The sequence below is a fragment of the Erpetoichthys calabaricus genome, chromosome 6, assembly GCF_900747795.2.
Source record: "Erpetoichthys calabaricus chromosome 6, fErpCal1.3, whole genome shotgun sequence".
NCBI classification, from domain to species: Eukaryota; Metazoa; Chordata; class Cladistia; order Polypteriformes; family Polypteridae; genus Erpetoichthys; species Erpetoichthys calabaricus.
This window is the reverse complement of record NC_041399.2, coordinates 191,686,630-191,701,374: the sequence shown is the minus strand read 5'-3', so window position 1 is coordinate 191,701,374 and position 14,745 is coordinate 191,686,630.

Below are 14,745 nucleotides of genomic sequence, written 5' to 3'. Positions count from 1 at the left end.
CCCAACCCCCAGTTGCAGCCAGCATGCTGCTCGCATTGTGAAGAGCAGAGATGAATGCACCCCAAGGAGACGTGGTGGCTCCTCTGAAACCCCCTCTTAAAATGTGATACAATGGGAAACAAATACAGTTTTTTTTACCTCCTCTTTGCTCGATCAGCTGCTGGCTTGCTGCTGCCACCATGCCGCGAGATCTGCATCACGTGTGGCACTTCGAACATTTAAAAGCCTGTACAGCAGCTGTCCTACTCTTTGTCTTTTACTGTATTTCCGGCCCCGGGCAGGGTTAAATCTCTTGACACAAAGTCTTGTCTTGTGGGACGTGAGTTCTTGATATTTTTTAGTTTATAATTTAAAAACGGAATAAGAATCTGAAAATCTAACAACATCACATTAAAGTTCAATATATTCTGAAAAGAATGATACCAAACCTATATATGTAGATTTTAAAATAAGCCCAATTTAAAGCGTGACAAAAAATGTCAAATAAAAATGTCACATAAAATCATTGCACTTTTAGGCTTTGGATTTTATATATACAGAGTAGATAAAGAAAAGAAAAAAGAAAAAGAAAATATATTTGCACCGGGGCTGACACCCTGGCCATTCCATAAAATTTAGCATGATAAATAAGGTCATGGTTTTCTCTCAGAAAAGAGTGGACTGCTTACTGCAGGTGAAGGATGGAAAACTGCCTTAAGTGGAGTCCAAGAATTTTGTTCACAAGTGACGGAAGAAGTTATAAGAGATCAATAAGCAGCTTGGAGTGGTAGCAGCAGCTGTTCTGTGGGTGCTCTACCGATCCGTGGTGGTAAAGTGGGAGCTGAGTCTAAAGACAAAACCTTTGGTTTACTAATTTATCCACATTCCTGTTCTCACCTATGGTCATGAGCACTTGATAATGACCAAAAGAATGAGATCACAAGTACAAAGGCATCAGAAATTAGGTTTCTACATGGGGACATTCCATGATAGGGTGAGAAACTCAGTGATTTGGAAGAGCCTTAGAGTAGAGTCGCTGCTCCACCAGATTCAGAGAAGCCAGTTGAGGTGGTTTGGGCATGTCATAAAGATGGCACATCCAACAACGTCAAAGAAAGGAACGACAGACGGCCGCTAAACAATTCCGCCAATTAGCTGACAACGCATTCTGTAATGAGTCCACTATTAGTGAACATTCATTAGGATTAATGAATATACGTCCTTTGTTCGTCATCTACACCTTTACACTCCAATATATCTCATACATTCATCAATGTATTTTGCGTTACCCAACACCGGGGGTAAGCGAGCGAAGCGAGCAGGGGGCGGAGCCCCCTTGTTAATTTCTATTTGTTTCTATCTTACTTTATACTTTCTCTCTTAGAATCTAAAAAAATTGCAAAGAAGGAAACAGGTTTCCCTATTTTATCCCTATGCAATCACAAAATTAAACCGCAATGAACAAACTCTCTAAGACTGATTTCTTTTTAGTTTACTATGCCAAGTAGTGTAACATATTTAAATTCTTTGCAGCAGTGGGTCAATTACGAAGTTGAACAATTCAAACTAGTGAAGATTTACTGTTAAGGGTGGTTCCAAAGCAGCTGGCTAAACACACAGATAAAGAAGAAGCAGACACTTCAGCGGCAATTACTGCTTCAAATCCAGTGGTGAGATATTCAAGGAGTTCAGGTAGTTGAATGCAATTTATAAGCCAAAGAAGTGTATTTTTTCAATTACAACCAACCTGGTTCCCTGCTCAACTCCCAAAATTTTATTTTATATTCTTATGTAATGGTAATACTTTGCACCCAGTCATGGGGGATGCACAGAGCCGTGTGTTTCTTCATGCCAGTCCAATGCCCGGATAAATGGGAAGGGTTACATCAGGAAGGGCATCCAGTGTAAAATTTTGCCAGATCAATATGCAGATAACAATACAGATTACCATACCAGTACTGTTAGAAAACAGGGTGCTGGGGCAAATTGGGCTACTGTTGGTCAAAGGAGAAGAAGAGAGTGAAGGCAGGTCCAGAGGCAGGACAGGAGGAAGGTTAGGAGATTGGAAGTGAGGGTAAGAAGTTTGAATGTGGACAGTATGACTGGTAAAGGGAGAGAGTTAGCCAACATGATTAATAGAAAGAAGGTTGATATATTGTTTGTGCAAGAGACCAGATGGAAGGGGAGTAAGGCCAGGTGGATTGGAGGTGGTTCAAATTGTTCTACTATGGTGTGGATAGGAGAAGAAATGGGTTAGAGTTTATTCTGAAGGAACCATATGTCAAGAGTGTTTTGGAAGTCATAAGAGTGTTGGACAAAGTGTTGATTATGAAGCTGGAAACAGAAGGTGTGGTGATGAATGTTATTAGTGCATATCCCCTGAAAGTTGGGTGTGTGATGGATGAGAAAGAAGATTTCTGGAGTGTGTTGAATGAAGTGGTAGAGAGTGTGCCCAAGTGAGAGAGTGGTGATTGGAGCGGATTTCAAAGGACATGTTGGTGATGGTTAGATATGGCGTCAAGAAGAGGAATGAAGAAGGTCAAATGGTTGTGGATTTTATGAAATGGATGGACATGGCTATGGTGAATACATATTTTAAGGAGGGTGAGGAACACAGAGTGGAGGAAGATGCACACAGGTGAATTATGTCCTGTGCAGGATGGTCAGTTTGAAGGTAACCAGAGAGTGCAAAGTGGTGGCAAGGGAAAGTGTAGTTAGGCAGTATAGGACGGTGGTCTGTATGAAGCCAAGGATCAAATGGTGGAAGTTGAAAAAGGAAGACTATAAGGTGGAGGAAAGACAGGCAGTGGGTGGCAGTGAAGAGTTACCAGATAGCTGGACAACTACAACTGGAGTGGTAAGGCAGACAACTGGAAGGGTGTTTGGTGTGACATCTGGACAGAGGAAGGAGGACAACGAAACCTGGTGGCAGAATGGGGAAGTACAGGAGAGTATAAAGAGGAAGAGGCTGGCAAAGAAGAAGTGGGATAGTCACAGAGATGAAGAACATAGACAGGACTACAAGGAGATAAGGCATAAGGTGAAGAGATAGTTGTTGAAGGCTAAAGATAAGGCATATGATGAGCTGCACGAGAGACTGGACAGTAAGGAGTGAGAAAAGGACCTGTACCGATTGGCTAGACCAAACCAGGACATTGTGCATCCTGTCATCTGGTTCAGTCTGTCCTGTGGAAGATGCAGACAGCAAGTACTTGCCTGGGCATATCAGTCTGCATCACAATTAGATGTGACCTTGCAGACGCAGGTCAAAATTGATATGTATAGGATATTACAGGAGATGGCATCAGAAAGGACAGTATATAAAAGAGGAAAACTGTGAAAGATTACATCAGAGAAAGGGGTGATACAGAGATTGCTAATGTTATATTGAATAAAGGAGTGGTAAATGAAAAGTTGATGTGGAAAACAGATCATTCAGCAGACACTGGACTCCCAAGTATTTTTTTCACGGAGGTTAGTGGTAAAGTAATCTGCTTGGTATGCAAAGAGCCCATTGCTGCATTTAAAGACTACACCTTGAACCGTCACTTCAAGACCAAGCATGCTGAAAAATACAGAAGAGGATTCTGAAGAGAAGAAGGCAGGGACTGCAGACGAATTGTTAGCTAAACAGCAAAAACAGCAAAGTCATTTTACAATGCTTCATACAGCTAAGAAGGAACAGTAAAAACCAGCAATATATTGATTCACACAATTGCCAAAAGAAGCAAACCATTTTCTGATGGAGTATTTGCTAAAGACTGCTTATTGGAGTCGGCAGCAGTCCTCTGCCCAGAGAAGAAGGATGTGTTTGAACATCTCTTCCTCTCACGGCACAGGGTTACAAGACAGATTGAGGAAATTGCAGAGAATCTAGTACTACAGCTGAAACGTACGGTGGAAAATGTCTTCTCCTTGGCCTTGGAGGAGAGCTGTGATGTTTGTGACACAGCACAGCTACTGATTTTTGTGAATGGAATAACGAAAGACTTTGAAATGACATAGGAACTGGCTTCTGTGCAATCAATGAAAGGGACAACAGCTGGTAAGGATTTATTTATTGGTTGATTTATTGAAGTATGCATATAAAAGTTAAGACTGTAATGGCAAAAGTTAGCTGGTATGACAACTTATGATTCTCCTAATTTGACAGGTAAAATGTGGGACATTTAAAAATGATGCAGGAAAAAAGTGGCAGAGATTAACCCTGCCCAAAAACTTTTTGGAAACTTTTTGAACATCCCTCATAAAAACATAGAAATTTTATGCTATTTTATATTCCATACCATGCCATACTACTATTCTGAAATTTAAAAATTAATTTAAAAATATTTCTCTCACATAATAAAAATTAAAAGACACTCATCCACACAAAAAAACAGTAATGAGTTACTTGTGCCTAATAAGAGTTCAGTACTTAACAATTTAAGACCAATCAAATTGTGGTATTCCGAAACATTCAATTCCTGTAGGGAGTATGCCAAGAAAGAAGGTTGAGATCTCTTGGCCAGAGATGTCACACAATGTTTGATCACATATGTGTCAAAAGTCTGTTGTAGTTAAGAATTTACTTTGATTAATATGTCTACTATTATCCAACATCACTACTTGTGACTTCTATTTACAGTGACCAAAATTCCAAGATCATTCACTACTCCACAGCTTTGACTTTATGTTTGTGGGACCCTGACCAGATGGTACAATGTTTCGGGTACCTCTGCTTTGGGCTATTCACATTTTGGTTTTAGTTTTCAACAATAGTGTGTCTATAGTACAAAACGATGAACTAACTAACCATAACTTGGGTAATAATTTAGACTTTCATAGCTAAATCAGTGATTTTAGTTCATCTGTACAAGAGACTCTCAACAACACATTCTCAGGCTTTAAATGAGGGTGAAACTCCAAAGTTCAGCATTGGGTTTCTTTGATGCCTAGAAATCAACATACATTGTTTTTCCAAGCTCCAAAGAAGGCTTAGGCCTACACAGATTATGAAGGAGAAAGCACCCAGAAAATAAAAAATATAAAAAAATATCAATAGGTAGGAGGGAAACTGACAAACCCCAGGGCCACAATAACAGAACAAAACTCCTTTATATGTAAATAATGTATTTAACATAAGTAATCAATAACTAAAGCAAAGGATGAATCAAAACAGAGGTTACCAATAAAATGCAACTCTCTAAACACACAAAACCAGCCCAAAATCCAATATTCATAACTCTTAAACAGAAGCCATTGGCCAAAAACCAGAAATAATCCAAAAGAAGCATTTACAAAAGTCTGCAATTGAGTCTGAAAGTCAAAACTGGAGTATTCACACTTTAGTTTTTAACTTTGAGGGAGACATCAGCAGTAAATATATCAGCTGAGGGAGATCCCTCAGTTGTGAAGTTTGGAGAGACATGGTGACATCTGGGGGACATCAAATGTTGAGATTACACCCAAAGAACACAAGTTACATTCATCATTAATGCAGAAGAAACACAAATCAAAAATACAACAAAAGCAATTTACAAAGTATTGATACAAAAAAAGAGAAAACAAACCTCAAATCAGTAATATTTACTAAATAATAAATAGACAACACAAACAGATAACGGAAAAGAAAATTGAGCAGGGATGAAACTCTAGCTACAGTACAGCATGACATACTGATGTTTTAGCTTCTTGGATATTTTTTGTTTTGCCCTTGGATAACAATTTTGTCTTGTGGGTCTGTTTTTGTGTGATCTTTGGTTACCTGCTTAGGTAACATTTTATTATTTTGCTTTATTTCTTCAATTATGTAATTTAAACTTAATTAATTTGATTTTTAATTTTAATAATTTAATTATTGTTCTTTTTTAAATATTCTTTGTGACTAATATTTAAGAATCCTTGTATTTGCAAATGTAGGCCAGAGGTTTTGTGAATCCCCTCCTCCATTTCTGGGATTACCAGGCTATGGCTTTTTACGGGTGTATAGGATGAAAAGGCAGTTCTTGATCTTCAGGGCCAAGCATGCTTCAGGTTTTTAGGTGTCATGGGAGTACTGAGGCTTAGTTTTGACTTTAAAGCCTTTTTTGAAGGAGGCCTGAATATCATGCCAGTACGTTTGACATTGACGACATATGTTAGTGGTGTTTCTTTTTACTGTGATTGCTGCTAAAGCTATACTGAAGCTTCTCAGGTAAAATCTAATAAGTTAAGAATACCACTCATTATGTCTTTCAATGCATGAATGACGGTAACTGGTTACAAAGTTCACAGACAACTAACTACTAAACAGTGCAAGAATTCTAGTTTGTTTAAACCAATTATCCACCATGATGTCCTTAATGGCTAGGTGAGCACTTGTGGTGAACATCAGAAGAAACACAGAAGTGTGAATGTTTGGTATGAACAGTGAAATGGGCAATTCTAGATTCTGTAGCAGTGTGAGCTGCAGTTCCATTACATGTGTCAGATGCGTCTACATTCTGAAAATGTTAGCCATGTAATGATTCTGAAGAAAGAGACACTACACACAGGAAAAGCCAGAGGATCAGATATCAGAGTCAGTCCTGCAAAGTCTTAAGGCCTATTCTGGTCAACTTTGTGGTATCCTCTGTCACTCGTTTAGGATTAAAGCAAAACTGAGTGCCATTATGAACAATGCTACAGATCCTGTCTCTGACTTACTAACACTGAGGACTTCCAGCCAACAAATATTCAGAAGTGTGCCAAAAAATGGTACTGGTGCTCTTTTATACCAGCACTGACACACCTGCATAATGCCTCAATGTGACTACAAAGTCAGAAGTTTTCTTTCCTTTTAAACTTCTCCCTTTTTAGTCAGTCTGGTGTGTGTTTAGACCATATTTATTTATTTATCTATTTATTCAAAGAGTTTCTGTAAAAAAGCCCAATTTCCTCATGAGGACAAATAAAGTTTGCGGTGGGCTGGCACCCTGCCCAGGATTTGTTTCCTGCCTTGCGCCCTGTGTTGGCTGGGATAGGCTCCAGCAGACCCCCCGTGACCCAGTAATTAGGATATAGCGGGCTGGATAATGGATGGATGGATGGACAAATAAAATTAAGTCAGTCTATCTATCTATCTATCTATCTATCTATCTATCTATCTATCTATCTATCTATCTATCTATCTATCTATCTATCTATTTAATCATTTTCATCCTGTGTTTGTAGTAGTTATTTTCTGTTGAATGTAAATGACATTTATTTTATATTGTGAAGGTAATCTGGGTAGTGGTAATCTTATTGACTATAAAAGAGTGCTACTGTGACAGGGTTGAAATTCATGTAAAATTGTTATAAAACATGTACAGTACTTGTTCCAATAATTTAGGAAAAGTTAAATAAGAATTTAGTAAATTATTCTTAAGTTAAAGAATGTCTCATATTTAAGGAAAAAGAGCCATTATTAAAAAAGGTGCCGAGAGCCCATTGGCTCGTAGAATGTTATATTCAATTACTCAGCCTGTGAGATGAGAGCCTGTAGAGGCGCGGTTTGGAAAGTTGACACTATGTGCATCATTCAGTGTAAAGTTACTGGTGAGGAAACAGGCATCAAGTGAATTATTTATTCAATATCTCCCTTTCAGAATAAAAAACTAGATTGCTTATACATTATGTTTTCAGTAATACTTTTGCAAAGGTTTTTTTTTTGTTTAAGAAGCTTTTTGTAATTCTTTGAGTTACTGATTTGTATATATCTAGTTTGAAAAGCGACTTGTCTGACTATCATAGCTAGCACAAACAGCACTTGGAGAATAAAAGAAAATTCACACAGTCTGCATCCTTAAGTACAATGCTGCTCCTAAAATCTCTGATTGAAAATGGCTGTTTATGGTTCATTTGTTGAAGATTGTTATAGAGTATTTAACAGTTATGCTGATGTTTTAAAATGAGTAAGCAACCTGCTTATAATAATAATAATAATAATAATGATAGAAGCAATAAATGAACTGAAATGTTAAATGAAATAAATGAGGGAAAGTAGAAAAAGAAAAAAATGAATATGACATTATGGGATTATTTTATTTTTGGATTTAAACAAGCTGAAGTAGAAGTAAAAGTGTTGTGAATAGGATTCAGAAGTAAGTAAGTAAAGTTTATTTATAAAGCGCCCTTTCACAGACAAGAAGTCACATAATGCTGCATAATTAAAGAAAAAAGGAAGAAAAAGCTGAAGCTATTCAAGGCATAGACACATTAAGATACACAATAGAGTAAAATGTAACAAATACATTAAGTAAATTATATAAATAAATAGAAATTAAATAAAAATAAAATTATTAACAATAGGAATCTCAGCAAAAGCCTGGCTAAACAAGAAAGTTTTAGCTGATTTAATGCAAATATCTTTGCAGACTGTTATACTGTATATTATCATTTAATGCAATTTGTCTCATTTAGCATTAAGTTACTGATGGAGAAACAGGCATGGAGTGAATGGTTTATACATATCTCTCTTACAGGAGTACAAGATTACTATCACAGCAGGAAGTCATTCAAGACCTTGTAGGTCATAATATGTCTTCATGTGGGATTTGACAATCCCCAGACCGCCAAGAGGCAATGTGTTTCAGCCTCACCAGCATACTGGAGAGGAAGACCAGTCTGCCATAAAGTTGAACCTAAAACTAGATGGGGGCCGGTCCTCACTCACTCAGTCACATGGGGCCAATATAGAGTTACCGATGGAAGTGAAGGTCTGTGATACACTTGGCATATTTGTATCTAGAGGTCCACAAAGGGAGAAAATGAGTCACATATCTTAAAAAAAGTTAAAAGTTATCAATGTATCTAAAAAACGCAGGTTTGGGATCATAGAAAGAATAACCCACTCAAAAACTCCACAAAGACAAGGATTTTAAGGCAGGACTCTGGTGTGGTGAGGCACCATGCAGCCCCAACATATACTTTGGACTTTATCTTTTCTTTTTGATGAAGTAACTGTATGGAAAGAATAAAGTAGAAGAGTATCTACTTATGAAATTAAAAAGTTATAACTCTTGCGGATGCGGTCAACTTAAAAGTAACTTGAGTTGTTTCTGCAGTGTTTGAATATTGATGAAAGTCAAGATTAGGGACTTTTAAATTGCAGCACAAAAAAAGCCATTATAAAATGTTCTCAAAGAAAATATAACCTACATTATTTAGTGATTTATTCATAGTTCTGTAAATATTGTTATAATTTGGAAGGTTTTGTACAACACTGTTAGCCTTTGCCAGAACTGTTTAGGAAATTCTGCCTTTTGGCTAAATCACATTCCTCCTCTTAACAATTTACATTATCTTTTCTTTCTTTCCTGCATTTTTCTATTTAGTCTGGCACCATGCTGGCATCAAGGCTTGCTACATTATTTGTTTTGCTTGGCTATAATGCTCAGCTGGAAAAATCAGCCACAATTTCTGTAGTCTCCATTCTCCATGGCCTCTCACCTAAACAGCAGAAAACCAACGAAGAAGTAAACACGAGTTTATTAAATTCATTGGGATCTGCTGTTACAGTTTGTTCCTTGTAGACTAAAGAGTTCAGCTATAAAAAAACAACATATTTTCAAATTTCCAACTTTCTCCTTCCTCATTATGTGCAAAATGTTTCCTGTGTTGAGGCAGGATTTTGAGCTATTGCTCCGAAAATCTTTTTTCTAATGCCAAATTTGCATTCCCCATTTTTTTCCTCTGCCGGCTTCCAAACCAGGATGGTAAAGATATTAAGATCTGTCCAAGAAGGAAAACAAGTCCAAATCCAGATCTACTACCTCATAATTTTCTACTTTGCTCTGTATGCAGTATATTTAGTCAATTTAAACAGCATATAACAAATGACTCCCTAGTCATTTCTCATGAGGCCAGCATTGTACGGTATTTACAATTGGGCTTTAGTTAATGTTTACAAACTATTTATTCCTCCTTTCGTTTTCTAGAGCCTCTTATCTCTGTTTAGGCAGTTGGTGACTTTGAACACCAGTCAGCGGCCAAATCTGGAGGGGATTTCTGCTTCGATTTCCCAAAACAGGAAGGCCAAAACTATGAAAACATACCACCAGAAAAGCAATCAATAAGAAACATTTGGTAATCAACAAGAAATTTAAGAATAATTAAATAAAGAAGAACAAACAAAACAGCTACTCAAAATGCATCAACATCAAAACACCGCAGAGCACAGAGCATCTCAATTCAAAGATGTGTACTGTGGTCAGCTGCGAACCCAAGATGTCTGGCTCAAGACGTCTGATTTAGCTGTGCAATAGGAGAAACTCCATTAGTCAGCCATGCAATGAATGTTTCTGAACACTGTGAACACAGCGGTTCCAGGTAATATTCGCTGATCTCTTTCTCTGTCAGCCCCAACCTTTCCTGTAGGAAAGCCAAAACCTGATGCAAACTGCAACAAACCTGCAAACCTCCAAGCCAAAGCTACACAGCGAAAGGCTTGAAAACAACAATAGTAATGTCCTGGAGTGGCGGAGTCAGAGTCCAGATCTTAGTCCAAAAATTGTGGCTGGACTTGATGAGAGTTGCTAAATTCCAATTCCCATACACCCTGACAGAATTTGAGTAATTCTGCACAGAAGAATGGGGAAAATGGCAAAATCCAGATTTGCAGAGCTGACAGAGACCTCTGTGCACACAGACTCAAGTTCGTCATAGGTTCCAAAGTTGTACCTACTAAATGTTGACTTGAATATTTAAGCAATTATTTATTTTGTGTTTTATACTTGTAAATTATTTAGAACACCCTACAAAGATCTGTTTTCATTTTGATATCAAAAAGTCTTTTCTGCTGATCAGTGTAAAAAAAATCCAAATTAAATCATCTGTGATTCAATGTTGTATAACATTAAAATGAGAAAACCCAAGGGGTGATTACTTTTTATAAGCACTGTATTCATCTGTCAATCTAACAGGAGCAGATATGATGTAACTCTCACCTGCATGGTATTCAGCATCTTTAGAGATCTCCGCATTATCCACTGGGTGAAGAAGAATGATAGAATGTTTTGATGTATCCAGCACCAGAGAAAAATAAGCAAATCCAACATGTCTAGTCAGTGACTTTGTATCTTGACTTTCCCAGTACAGTACCCTTTAGAAGTCACAATATTGATTCTCTCTACCTGTCCATTTTCTGATGGAGCTGTAGGAAGTCAGAGGCTATGTCAGCAGCTTTGAGTGTACAGCAGACACACACCATGGATGGGACATCAATTCACATGCTTTACAAATTAGATTTATTATTCATGCATCAATTTTAAATTTCATTTAATCCAAATCTGGGTCAGAATAACTAGAACCAAAACTAGAAGTGGGGCATCAGTCTCACTGGGCAGACTTAGGCATTCTAGCACATTTGTTCACGAGATGCCAAACATGCTGCTATATATGTCACTGGAATGTAGAAGGAAAACCAGGGCACACTCCATTAAGGAGCATCAAGGACATGAGTGGCACACTGAAACTCCACAGAATTCAAACTCTGGAGCTAAGAATCATAACTGGCAGCACAACCCAGTGAACCTAGTCTCCATTTTACAAAATTAACAGTTAAGCATTATTTCATTTAAAACAGTGAAAGGAAACCTTTTTCGAGTTGCAGCGCACTAAGCCCAAAAATTTTCTTTCACGGCTCACCTGAGGGACTGCCCATAAATAAAGTCGTGACGACACAATCTATGGGCAATCGCCAATCGCCAATAAAAACAGTAGCATTCGTATTTTCTCGTTCTATATTTGCTCCGCCTTCTTCTATCCGATAGAATCTATCCGTACAGTGAGCGAGATCTTCTAACAACAAGACTTTTTAACTCTCAAGAGATGTGTTTTTGACACCGCTGGTGTTGATATTATGATGAATGGTGAACAGCGAAAATTTTAACTTGCATTCAAAATAAATACATTCGTTTATTCAACAATCTAATTAACTGTTATCTGTTTTCCCAACATAAAATATTTTTTTAAACATTATCTTTTTAATCAACCAAAAGTTCAAAAACACTAGCAATTTTAAATATTTTACAAAAGTTTTCGCGGCTCCCCTAGAAAATTCCGCAGGGCACACTGGTTGCCCAACAGTGATTTAAAAGATTGGGGAGAACATCATCACTTCACTTTAAATACAACAACATTGATTGTCCTATTATTCCATTTCTCTTATGGCTTTTAAAACCGTGTTGTTGACAGACACTCTTAAGCGAGATTGACATTTATAAACTCAGCCATCTTAAGTGCCAAATAATAAAGTCTACAGTCCCGACCCTCTTGAGGTATTTTCATTTCCTTTGTCCCACCTTTTTATTTTCCTCTTAACATTTAAAAATAGAGCACACTGTCACACTGAATATAGTGACACAATACAACGAAAACAAAGCATTCATCAACTCATGGAAATTAGACTTTGCAAATGCAACAAGCTCTTGCGTTCTTTGCCTCAAGCAGATAAACAATTAGGTAAGGGATTGTTTTTATCAGAGGCAGGCCATCAGATACTGATGAATAAAAGATAAAGCACCTTCAGTGGAATAGCTAATAACAACCAGTTCCACAATGTCCCCAAGATTAATCAAGCAGATGGGCAAGTATATAAAAACTGTAACTTAACTGTTATCTTCGGTGATGGGAAAATTGCCAGCTGACAAATTTATTCCCAAGTGCTTCACTAAAATGTGAAAAGACCCTGGTGGTGTTTTATAGTCATGAAGAGCACAAGATTTGAAGAATACATTTTACTTTCTGCATATATTCTGTTTTATTTCATATAGTACCTCTGTTTTTAACTTAGCAAAATTCACCTAAGTAGTGGATTAATGGCTACCAGGTCCCTTGAAAGTAAGTTCCCGCCAGTTTATATAGGCTAAAACGCCCAGTCTTCAAGCCACATACTTTGGGATGATGGAGGCAGGAGGTTACCTTTGGAAGTGGCTTCTTCATATCTGGCTTCTCATTCCTCTCCCTTTATCTGCTTTTTGTCCATCTCATTAGAAATGCTGACAGTCTCATATTAACCTTGCAGTTCCATAAAGGATGTTCTATGGTAGCGTTCTCCCAGCCAGCAATGCAGATGTAGCCATTTGCTAGGCGAAGATCATGGGTGTTTTGAAACCATGTCCTCTGGAACTTGATGGGAGCTGGGCAGTCTGATGCAGCATTAAGGCCCCATTAACACCAGTACATATCCAAAAAAACATGTAGTGACGCAGGTGATTCCCATGTCTTTTATAAGCATTGACATCCATTTTAACATACTTTAGTACATATACAGTGAATTCAGAAAGTATTCAGACCCCTTAATTTTCTGCACACTTTATTGTGTTGTAATTGTAATTGTGCCCATCAATTTAATTTCAATGACCCATAGTGACAAAGTAAAAACTTGTTTTCAGAAAGGTGTGTAAATTTATTAAAAATCTAAAAGTTAAATATCTTGTTCATGTAAGTTGTCCACATTGTGGTCAGGTGCATGCTGTTTGCTATAACTCTACTTGGGATGTGTCTAGAACTCAATTAGAATTCACCTGTGGCAAATTGAATTAGAATATTAGAACAATTTAGACGAAAATAGGCCCTGCAGCCAAGCAAAACTTCCTTGTCCTATCCACTTAATGGTTCCAAAATAAAATCAAGTGTAATTTTGAAGATTCCACTGTCTACCACATTACTTATTCCATGTGTCTATGATTTATGGTTCTCTAAGTGAAGAACACTTTTGTAATGTTTGTACGAAATTTATCCTTAACAAGTCTTGTTGAACATGCTTTAAATAACAGTCTTGATCCACTGTACCAATTCCCTATTTCTAAACACAACAACTATGTCTCCTCTTAATCTCCTTTTGCTGAAACTGAAAAGTCTCAGCTCTTTTAATCTTTCCTAATAACTCATTCCCTCTAGCTCTGGTATTAGCCTACTTTCTCTTTTCTGGACCTTTTCTAGAGCTGCTATGTCATTTTTGTAACTTGGAGACCAAAACTCCATATAGGACTCCAGATGAGGCTTCACCAATGTGTTATAAAGCTTGAGCATAACCTCCTTGGACCCATACTCCACACATCGTGCTATATAACCTAACATCTTACTAAGCTTCCTAATGGCTTCTGAATACTGTCTGGCAGTTGATTGTGTTAAGTCCACTACAACTCCTAGATCCTTCTCAAAGCTGTATGTTCAATTTTCAGACATCCCATTATGTATTCAAACCTAACATTCTTCCTTCCTACATGTAATACTTTACATTTACTGACATTAAACTACATCTGCCACAAATCTGCCCAAGCCTGTATGAGTCTAAGTCCCTCTGCAATGATTCCATAGATTCTTGATTATCTGTCAATCCACCTAGCTTGGCATCATCTACATTTATGAAACTGATTGGACATCATTTAAAAAGGCATGCACCTCTGAATGAATGGTCCCACAATTCAAACTAAATGTTAGGACAAAACCAAGCTATGAGGTTCAAGGAACTCTATAGACCTCCATGATCAAATTGTGGAGAGTCAAAGATCAAATAAAACCATTTTTATTGCCTTAATAATTATGAGATAGAAGATGACCAGAACTCTTCATACAACTGGCTGTTGAGAAAGAAAGGCCTTAGTCAGTGAGAAAAAAATATCCCAGCAGCACTCCATCAATCAGGCGTTTATGGTAGAGTAAAAGGCTCATGAAAGCCCAATTTGAGTTTGCCAAATATAAGGAGAATGGATAACTGAAGAGCAAAAAGCTTCAAATTGTAAATGAAACCAAACACTACATTGTTGCCAATGTTTGAAA